This window comes from Arachis stenosperma, chromosome 1, assembly GCF_014773155.1.
Source record: "Arachis stenosperma cultivar V10309 chromosome 1, arast.V10309.gnm1.PFL2, whole genome shotgun sequence".
Taxonomy (NCBI): Eukaryota; Viridiplantae; Streptophyta; class Magnoliopsida; order Fabales; family Fabaceae; genus Arachis; species Arachis stenosperma.
In genome coordinates this window covers 44688238-44699644 of record NC_080377.1, presented here as the reverse complement: position 1 = coordinate 44699644, position 11407 = coordinate 44688238, and the positions used below count along the sequence as shown (strand labels likewise).

Here is an 11407-nt window from a genome sequence, read left to right as displayed (position 1 = left end):
AGGTGAAGGGTTTTTGGGGAAGAGGTATTGAGGTGATTGGTGAATGGGTGTAGAAGAGAGAGAGAGTGGTGGGGTTGGTGGGGATCCTGTGGGGTCCACAGATCCTATGGTGTCAAGGAAAATTCATCCCTGCACCAAATGGCATTCAAAATCACGTTTTGAGCCATTTCTGGCGTTAAACGCCGGGCTGGTGCCCATTCCTGGCGTTTAACGCCAGGTTCTTGCCCTTTTCTGGCGTTTAACGCCAGTCTGGTGCCCCTTTCTGGCGTTAAACGCCCAGAATGGTGCCAGACTGGGCGTTAAACGCCCAACTGCTAGCCTCACTGGCGTTTAAACGCCAGTGGGTTCTTCCTCCAGGGTGTGCTGTTTTTCTTCCTATTTTTCATTCCGTTTTTGCTTTTTCAATTGATTTTGTGTCTTCTTATGATCATCAACCTAAAAAAAAAACATAAAATAACAAAGAGAAATAGATAAATATAACATTGGGTTGCCTCCCAACAAGCGCTTCTTTAATGTCAGTAGCTTGACAGAGGGCTCTCATGGAGCCTCACATTTTCTCAGAGCAATGTTGGAACCTCCCAACACCAAACTTAGAGTTTGAATGTGGGGGTTCAACACCAAACTTAGGGTTTGGTTGTGGCCTCCCAACACCAAACTTAGAGTTTGACTGTGGGGGCTCTGTTTGTCTCTGATTTGAGAGAAGCTCTTCATGCTTCCTCTCCATGGTGACAGAGGGATATCCTTGAGTCTTAAACACATAGGATTTTTCATTCACTTGAATGATCAGTTCACCTCCATCAACATCAATCACAGCCTTTGCTGTGGCTAGGAAGGGTCTGCCAAGGATGATAGATTCATCCATGCACTTCCCAGTCTCTAGGACTATGAAATCAGCAGGGATGTAATGGTCTTCAATCTTCACCAGAACATCCTCTACAAGTCCATGAGCTTGTTTCTTTGAATTGTCTGCCATCTCTAGTGAGATTCTTGCAGCTTGTACCTCAAAGATCCCTAGCTTCTCCATTACAGAGAGAGGCATGAGGTTTACACTTGACCCTAAGTCACACAGAGCCTTCTTGAAGGTCATGGTGCCTACGGTACAAGGTATGGAAAACTTCCCAGGATCTTGTTTCTTTTGAGGTAATTTCTGCCTAGACAAGTCATCCAGTTCCTTGGTGAGCAAAGGGGGTTCATCCTCCCAAGTCTCATTTCCAAATAACTTGTTATTTAGCTTCATGATTGCTCCAAGATATTTAGCAACTTGCTCTTCAGTGACATACTCATCCTCTTCAGAGGAAGAATACTCATCAGAGCTCATGAAGGGCAGAAGTAGGTCCAATAGAATCTCTATGGTCTCATTTTGAGCCTCAGATTCCCATGGTTCCTCATTAGGGAACCTATTGGAGGTCAGTGCACGCCCATTGAGGTCTTCCTCAGTGGCGTTCACTTCCTCTCCTTCCTCTCCAAATTCGGCCATGTTGATGACCTTGCACTCTCCTTTTGAATTTTCTTCTGTATTGCTTGGAAGAGTACTTGGAGGGAGTTCAGTAATTTTCTTACTCAGCTGTCCCACTTGTGCCTCCAAATTCCTAATGGAGGACCTTGTTTCAGTCATGAAACTTTGAGTGGTCTTGATTAGATCAGAGACCATGGTTGCTAAGTCAGAGGTATTCTGCTTAGAGTTCTCTGTCTGTTGCTGAGAAGATGATGAAAAAGGTTTGCCATTGCTAAACCTGTTTCTTCCACCATTGTTGTTGTTGAAACCTTGTTGAGGTTTCTCTTGATTCTTCCATGAGAAATTTGGGTGATTTCTCCATGAAGAATTATAGGTGTTTCCATAGGGTTCTCCTAGGTAATTCACCTCTTCCATTGAAGGGTTCTCAGGATCATAAGCTTCTTCTTCAGATGAAGCATCCTTAGTACTGCTTGGTGCATTTTGCATTCCAGACAGACTTTGAGAAATTAAATTGACTTGTTGAGTCAATATTTTGTTCTGAGCCAATATGGCATTCAGAGTGTCAATCTCAAGAACTCCTTTCTTCTGATTAGTCCCATTGTTCACAGGATTCCTTTCAGAAGTGTACATGAATTGGTTATTTGCAACCATTTCAATTAGCTCTTGAGCTTCTGTAGGCGTCTTCTTCAAATGAAGAGATCCTCCAGCAGAGCTATCCAAAGACATCTTGGATAGTTCAGAGAGACCATCATAGAAAATACCTATGATGCTCCATTCAGAAAGCATGTCTGAAGGACATTTTCTGATTAATTGTTTGTATCTTTCCCAAGCTTCATAGAGGGATTCTCCATCCTTCTGTCTGAAGGTTTGGACTTCCACTCTAAGCTTACTCAATTTTTGAGGTGGAAAGAACTTTGCCAAGAAGGCATTGACTAGCTTTTTCCAAGAGTTCAGGCTTTCTTTAGGTTGAGAGTCCAACCATATTCTAGCTCTGTCTCTTACAGCAAAAGGGAATAGCATAAGTCTGTAGACCTCAGGGTCAACCCCATTAGTCTTGACTGTGTCACAGATTTGCAAGAATTCAGCTAAGAACTGATGAGGATCTTCCAGTGGAAGTCCATGGAACTTGCAATTCTGTTGCATTAGAGAAACTAATTGAGGCTTAAGCTCAAAGTTGTTTGCTCCAATGGCAGGGATAGAGATGCTTCTCCCATAGAAGTCGGGAGTAGGTGCAGTAAAGTCACCCAGCACCTTCCTTGCATTGTTGGCATTGTTGTTGTTTTCGGCTGCCATGTCTTCTTCTTCTTTGAAGAATTCGGTTAGGTCCTCTACAGAGAGTTGTGTCTTAGCTTCTCTTAGCTTCCGCTTCAAGGTCCTTTCAGGTTCAGGGTCAGCTTCAACAAGAATGCCTTTTGTCTTTGTTCCTGCTCATATGAAAGAGAAGAGAACAAGAAAATATGGAATCCTCTATGTCACAGTATAGAGATTCCTTGAGGTGTCAGAGGAACAGAAAAATAAAAGAAAGAGGTAGAAGAATTCGAACTTAATCAGACAGAGTTCGAATTGTGCATTGAGAAGGAGTGGTACTCCATAAATAAAAGGATGTGAGAAGAGGGGAAGAGAATTTTCGAAAATTAATTAAAAAGATGTCAAAAACATTTTGAAAAATTGATTGATAATTTTCGAAAATTCAAAGTGGAAAAGAAATCAAGTGATTTTTGAAAAAGATTTTGAAATTAGAAATTAAAAAGATTTGATTGAAAACTTATTTTGAAAAAGATGTGATTAAAAAGATATGATTGAAAAGATATGATTTGAAAACAATTTTAAAAGATGTGATTTGAAAACAATTTTTAAAAGATATGATTTTAAAAATTAATGACTTGCCTAACAAGAAAAGATATGATTCAAACATTAAACCTTTCTCAACAGAAAAGGCAATATACTTGAGATGTTCAATCAAATCATTAATTGTTAGTAAGTATCTTTTGAAAAAGGAAAGAAATTGATTTTGAAAACATTTGATTGAAAAGATTTGATTTGAAAAAGATTTGATTTTGAAAAACTTTGAAAACTTGGAAAAAAAAATTGATTTGAAAACAAAATCCTCCCCCTTGTGCCATCCTGGCGTTAAACGCCCAGAATGGTATCCATTCTGGCGTTTAACGCCCAAAATGCTACCTTTTTGGGCGTTAAACGCCCAACCAGGTACCCTGGCTGGCGTTTAAACGCCAGTCTGTCCTTCTTCACTAGGCGTTTTGAACGCCCAGCTTTTTCTGTGTAATTCCTCTGTTGCATGTTCTGAATCTTCAGTCCCCTGTACTATTGACTTGAAAATAGAACCAAGATCAAATAAACAAGGCATGCAAGACACCAAACTTAAAATTAGACACTAGACTTAAACAAGAAACATAAAATATTTTTGGTTTTTATGATTTTAAAATTTTTTTGTGCTTTTTTTCGAAAATTATATGAAAATAGAAAATAAAGGTTTCAGAATTCTTAATTTGAATTCCAGGAATCATTGCAATGCTAGTCTAAGACTCCGGTCCAGGAATTAGACATGGCTTCACAGCCAGCCAAGCTCTCAAAGAAAGCTTCGGTCCAAAACACTAGACATGGCCAATGGCCAGCCAAGCCTTAGCAGATCATTGCTCCAATAGCAAGTTTGATAGAAATCAACAAGCTCTTGTGATGATAAGTTGAAAACTCGGTCCAATAAGATTAGACATGGCTTCACAGCCAGCCAGATTTCAACAGATCACCATGAAACACTAGAATTCATTTTTAAGAACTCTGAAAAAAAAATACCTAATCTAAGCAACAAGATGAACCGTCAGTTGTCCATACACAAACAATCCCCGGCAACGGCGCCAAAAACTTGGTGCGCGAAATTGTGATCACTACACAACTTTGCACAACTAACCAGCAAGTGCACTGGGTCGTCCAAGTAATACCTTACGCGAGTAAGGGTCGATCCCACGGAGATTGTTGGTATGAAGCAAGCTATGGTCACCTTGTAAATCTTAGTCAGGCAGACTCAAATGGGTATAGTGATATACGAATAAAGCATAAAGATAAAGATAGAGGTACTTATGTAATTCATTGGTAGGAACTTCAGATAAGCGTATGAAGATGCCTTCCCTTCCGTCTCTCTGCTTTCCTACTGTCTTCATCCAATCCTTCTTACTCCTTTCCATGGCAAGCTTATGTAGGGTTTCACCGTTGTCAGTGGCTACCTCCCATCCTCTCAGTGAAAATGTTCCTATGCTCTGTCACAGCATATGGCTAATCAGCTGTCGGTTCTCGGTCAGGCCGGAATAGAATCCAGTGATTCTTTTGCGTCTGTCACTAACGCCCCGCCTGCTAGGAGTTTGAAGCACGTCACAGTCATTCAATCATTGAATCCTACTCAAAATACCACAGACAAGGTTAGACCTTCCGGATTCTTTTGAATGCCGCCATCAGTTCTTGCCTATACCACGAAGATTCCGGTTAAAGAATCCAAGAGATATTCACTAGAGCCTTGGTTGCTTGTAGAACAAAAGTGGTTGTCAGTCACCTTGTTCATAGGTGAGAATGATGATGAGTGTCACGGATCATCACATTCATCCAGTTGAAGAACAAGTGATATCTTGGACAAAGAACAAGCGGAAGTGAATAGAAAAATAATAGTAATTGCATTAATACTCGAGGTACAGCAGAGCTCCACACCTTAATCTATGGTGTGTAGAAACTCCACCGTTGAAAATACATAAGAACAAAAGTGATCATTGGTTTCGGCCCCAGAGAGGGAACCAGAAGAACCAAGATCTAGGCATGGCCGTGAGGCCAGCCTCCCAATGATCTAAGAACTAGATGTCCAAAGATGAAAATACAATAGCAAAAGGTCCTACTTATAGAAAACTAGTAGCCTAAGGTTTACAGAGATGAGTAAATGACATAAAAATCCACTTCCGGACCCACTTGGTGTGTGCTTGGGCTGAGCAATGAAGCAATTTCGTGTAGAGACTCTTCTTGGAGTTAAACGCCAGCTTTTATGCCAGTTTGGGCGTTTAACTCCCATTTAGGTGCCAGTTCCGGCGTTTAACGCTGGAATTTCTGAGGGTGACTTTGAACGCCGGTTTGGGCCATCAAATCTTGGGCAAAGTATGGACTATCATATATTGCTGGAAAGCCCAGGATGTCTACTTTCCAACGCCGTTGAGAGCGCGCCAATTGGGCTTCTGTAGCACCAGAAAATCCACTTCGAGTGCAGGGAGGTCAGAATCCAACAGCATCTGCAGTCCTTTTCAGTCTCTGGATCAGATTTTTGCTCAGGTCCCTCAATTTCAGCCAGAAAATACCTGAAATCACAGAAAAACACACAAACTCATAGTAAAGTCCAGAAAAGTGAATTTTAACTAAAAACTAATAAAAATATACTAAAAACTAACTAGATCATACTAAAAACATACTAAAAACAATGCCAAAAAGGGTACAAATTATCCGCTCATTAGGAAGCGAAATTACTTGCGTGCTAAGTAACCTAAAGGTTATAGATATGAATAAGCGAAAGAGTGAATAGAGAGTTAAGAATACAATATAACTAGCTCCTAACTCAGCCTGCGAAGCCAAGGCTGGCCAGAGAATATATACATACATATACAAGTATCCCAAAATACCCAAAATACAGAAATAAGGCCCTAACTCTCCTTTAACATCTATGAGGAACAAAATAATCAAGTTTCTTGGAGAGTAAGCTAAGTACATATATATACAAACTGATAAACAAAATACCCCAGGAACTTCTTCGCTTCAGGAATCCAGACGCCTAGCGAGGAGCCTCTCAACCTGCATCTAAAAATAACAATATAGTATGGGATGAGAACTGAAGGTTCTCAGCATGGTAAGGTGCCACACATATAATATATAAGGTCTTGAAAATGCCAGAGAGTATCCTAGAACTCCAACATACAGTTATAAAACTTAAACTCTAAGCAGAAGCCATAAAAAGGGGTATGTGACCTAAGTATCCTAAACTTACTTACTTTAAACCTAATATTAACACCTATCCAATCCACCCTTCCTCCGCTCCTCCATCACCCATGATTTAGCAGAGACAAGCAATCAAACAATTTCACGCACAAGTAGGAAACAGATAGTGTAAGTAGCAAATATAACAGGTAGCATGATATATATTCAGTTAGGCAATCCCAAGTAATACATAACAGACAAAACAAACAAATGCACATCATGTATGCCTGTCCTATGGCTGATGACGCTCATCTATCGGTTATCCAGCCAATCCGACAAGTTTAAAAATCTTAGACGGTCCCTCGTCGCGCATCCCCATGAGTCTATGCATAGATTTCCCATTCTTTCATCATTCATACAATCATTCATTCATATATCACTCAATGGGGATATCTATTCCCGAGAATTTATACGTGCCCGGTCACCCTTACGACGTAGGGTCAACAGAGTATCAAGTTTCAACCTGGAACACGTGGTGGCAAGCCACGGTTCTGTTACCCAGGAAAACTTGTATCTCAGATATCATTAATTCATAAGCCGTTTAATATTCATAATCATTATATAATCATTCATCATAGCCATGGCATCATAACTTCATATAATATCTACCTCTTTTTCTTACAACTCCTCATATTTACCCGTTTATTCATTCCCAAGTTACTTTATTTTCCTAGCTTCAACTAGCTACTGGACTTAGTACTATACCTTATGTCTAAAGGATGGAGGTTTAAAAGTAAAAAAATCTAGTTTAAAATACAGAAATCCAGTTTTGCAGGAAGCAGGGCCCATGGGTGCGCGTGGGCCACTCGTACGCGTAAGTGAGAACATCATGTCACGCGTACGCGTGGGTCATGCGTACACGTGGTCATTTACGTTGGCTCATCACGCGCACGCATGGGCTACTCGCGCATACGCAGTTTAAAGTTCCAGCCACACGTACGCGTGGGCGTACGTTGTTAAAAAAAACACAGTTCATCTAGAAAGCTGCATAATCCCCTGTATCCACCTACATAACACATAATTTACACCTAAACTTCCGACGTCCATAAATTTTGCTACAAAATTCCGTTTTTCACAAAATTTATATCGTTCAAAAGCTTGCAAACTATCTTTGAGTTGAAACAAATTCCACTTCCAACCAAAATGTGAGGCTCCAGTTATGAACCGCCGAAGTTCGGCCGAAAACCAAGTTTTTCAAAAAAACTTCAAACCTCATTTTCTTTTCAAGATTCATTCCCATTGAATTCAACACATTCATATCCATCAATATATTTACGCTCAACTATAGCACAACAATCATTAGCTCATTAACATCTCATTTCAATCCAACTTTACAAGTTTTAATCACAAACTAACATATTATTCTATATATACATATTGTCATCATCATGAAATTCTTCAATCATCATCACATCATTATTCATTATATCAATACTAACAAATTCAAATAAACATCACTCTATCTCAACTATATCATTATATTGCCATTATCACAAATCCTCCATCCATCATCATTAACCAACCAACAAGCAACAAACCACAAAATTACATCATCATACATCAACTCCAATAAACTCATATTCATTAATTCCAACACCAACATCCACAACAAAACCAAAACCTAACCTTGTTCAAGGTGTATCAACAAAACACTAAGCCATTTACATATTCAAACATTCATTCCTATCCTACGGTCATCTAGCCTAAGTTTTCACAGAGCATTACATATTAAATACGTGAAACCTAAACCATACATTGGTCGATCACCACGTTTAGTCCAAGGCAGCCCCACTAGTCACACACACAGCCCCACAAGCTTGAGGAATCAATCAAAACCTTAGCACCAATCTTCCACCAAGCCTCCAAAAGTCCACAATTCAGTTCCAATGCATATATATATACTTAATTCACACGTATTACACATGTATACTTCAATTTCAGAATTCACATAATAAGATAAAAAATTGGCTTAGATTTAGGTGATCCTTACCACACCCACACATATAGCAACTCAAACCCGATAAGCTCCACAAGCTAAATCGAACCTAGAACACCGAATTGACAAAATCTCACAACAAAGGCTCAATTTCAAGAATCAAAAGGGGATAGAAAATCTGAGATAGAATCATGGCTTACCCTTGAAATTGATCAGATAGAATCGTAGAGCTCGACGCGCTGGACACGTGGTCGCAAACAGTGCGGCGATCGGACCTCGAACGGAGAAGTTATGATGGATAAAAGTGGGAGTTAGGTTCTGGTCTTTACCTTTCTTCTTCCATGGCTGCTAGAACGAAATGAAGAATGGAAGGAAAGTGATGAGCTGAAGCTCATTTAAGTAATGGGTCCGGTTGGGTCCACGAGTCCGATTTGGGCCTGGTTCAACCGGTTCGCTCTATTCGGTCCAATTTTGGGTCAAAATTTTTTAAATTAGTGTCAAAATTCTTGTTTTGAAGAGCTCTACCCTATTTTAATATTAGATTTATATTTTTAATTTTCCTAATTAATATTCAATTTTTTGACCAATTATTCGCTAATTTTACGGAGTTTACAAACATCACATTCAAGGACAAATCACAAAAAGAGAGTTTTCTCATTTGTGCTTCATTGAAAGTTGCTGAAGAAATTCTCTGTGTTACAAGCACCAATCTAAAAAAATGAAGAAAGTAAAGATGACGAAGCTCTGCTGTGAATCAAAACTCAAAATTCTGATTTGGAGTCAAAGCAAGAATGCACGGTACAGATTCAAGAATTAATTAGAAAAATGTTGAAAGAGAAGATGAAAGGTACGGTTGCATACACTGTCTAATCATTGCTTCTACTCCATCTCTCATCTGTGAACGTCGCTGCTACTACTGATTTTTGAGAGAAGAAGTCAAACAAGTGCTGAAGCAAGTTTCAAGTCCCGGAAGTTTCACTCCTCTATTAAAGGGGTGAATAGCCAATTGAGTAAGGAGTGAGAGCACTACGTTTGGGTTCCCATAACGCATTGAGCTGTTTATTCTTCTTCTTCATGGTTCTTGTTGAATATTCTATTGTTTCAGTCTAGTCTTTATGTGTTTCAATAGTAAAAAGTAAAATGGTAACATTTGTAAGTAAAAATCATTGAGTGTAAAAAGGCAAAGAGTTAGACTTGGAGAAAAGAACCATAAGTTTATTTCAAAAATTCTTTGTCAGTATTTTTGTTTTGTTGTCATGATCTTGAGGAGATTCTCTTGCAAGTTGGGTTAGCATTTTGTTGTTGAAAGTTAGGGTGAGTTCCTAGTCAAGTCTGGTTTGGGTTAGAAATTGAATTTGTCCTAGATAGGATTGGTTAGAATCCTAGGGAGAATTGGCGAATGTAATCTTGTTGAAAGATAGTAAAATTTTATCATTGTTGTGATGGAGACTGGATATAGACTGCATTGCACTGAGTAGTCGAATTAGGATATATGGTTATGTTGCTTCTTCTTTCTTTCTCTATTTTTGGTTCTGCATTTTAGGAGATAAAACAAAAATATCTCCTAATTCTTCAATGCAGCTATCCTTCACTTTAATACACTTTACTCGTAATTCTATTTTGACTCCAACTGTATCAAGAAATAAAATCATAGTATCTCCTGTTTTCTACTCAAAGTATTTTAAATAAAATTCTAGTTTGATATCAAAATTGAAAAGAGGCCAAGATTCAACCACTTTTTTTAGTCACTGATATCCATTAAAATTAATTACAAAAAAATAAAATTTAAAAAAATATCGTGTTGGTAACAAAATTCGGATTTGGGTTATTCCAGTTCACTATCCAAATTTTTCCAAAACTTGAGGCCGAAGGAGCTAAGGAACATTATGGTCCGTCTAATTTCCTAATGATCTAGTCCAATCCAAATCAAGAGAGAGATTTTCTCATTACCTTGTTGTGGATATAGGATTAATAGCAAATAACACCTTCCCTTTTCTATATTTACCATAGCTAAAATAGAAAATGGCGCAGCTTATCTCAACTTTAGACTCATTCTACAGTGAAATTAAGACGTGAAACCTTTTTCTTTCCCTATTTCTTCACGTGTTCTTTCTTCATTAAAGGTCTATCACTCTATCTCCTTAAATAAGGGTCCAAATAAAATGAGCCATCGGGATCGAACTCAGTTATCATGTTAGGTTCACGTTACTTATACTGGTAGCTCTAATGAATCACTATCACTGTTCAAGTAAAATTCTTGTGAAGCAACATATATCACATGCACAGAAAAATAAAAATAATAATAAAAAGAGCTCCCCCCTTCCCACCCCCCACACTCCGTCCACTTTTCTTTTGTAGCATAACTCTTAGAACTAGATCGAATCAACTGAATCAATGGGTTAACTAGAAATCAATTCTTAGACTGGTCAAATTTAAATAAAAAATTGATTGACAATGAATTAATTAAAGTGAAATTAAACAATTTTAAATAATAAAATATAAAAAATTACTTTTAAATTTTAAAATTTTGAATCTCTAATTTTATCGATTGTATGATCGATTCAATTTTAATTTGGGTGAACTTCTAAAAAAAGATATTTTTTTAATCTTTTTTTAAAAGATCTTATAAAAAAGTAAAAGTAATTTTATGTTTGGGTATCTCATTCAAAAAGATTTTTTTATTTATCAATTATGTTTAGGTATGACAATCAATAATGCTCTACATCCATGTAAAAAATGCATCTAAGTTATCCAAGCAATATTGGCCAGACGCGCTCCCCTCCCCCCTCACTCGTTTGCCATACACGCGCTATATATAACGTGCTGCAACCTAAAGCTTTGCTCAACGTAAACCTTCTGCTGCAACGTAAACTACCTTCTTCTTCTCTGCTCGCGTTCTTTGTTATTGATCTGTATTGCCTTCGCCCTTCTCCTCTAATCGCGTTCATCTTCTAGTTTTCTTCTTTCGATCTAGTTATGTTGTATTTATCTTCTTCCTA

General features: G+C 38.2%; 1 non-coding gene across 1 annotated transcript; it reads left to right on the top strand.

The window, feature by feature from the left end:
• Positions 1-2236: 2236 nt before the first annotated feature.
• On the top strand, positions 2237-2344 carry LOC130948497 (small nucleolar RNA R71). Its single transcript, XR_009073077.1, has one exon. It is a non-coding gene; the product is annotated as a small nucleolar RNA R71 (small nucleolar RNA).
• The last annotated feature ends 9063 nt before the right edge of the window (positions 2345-11407 follow it).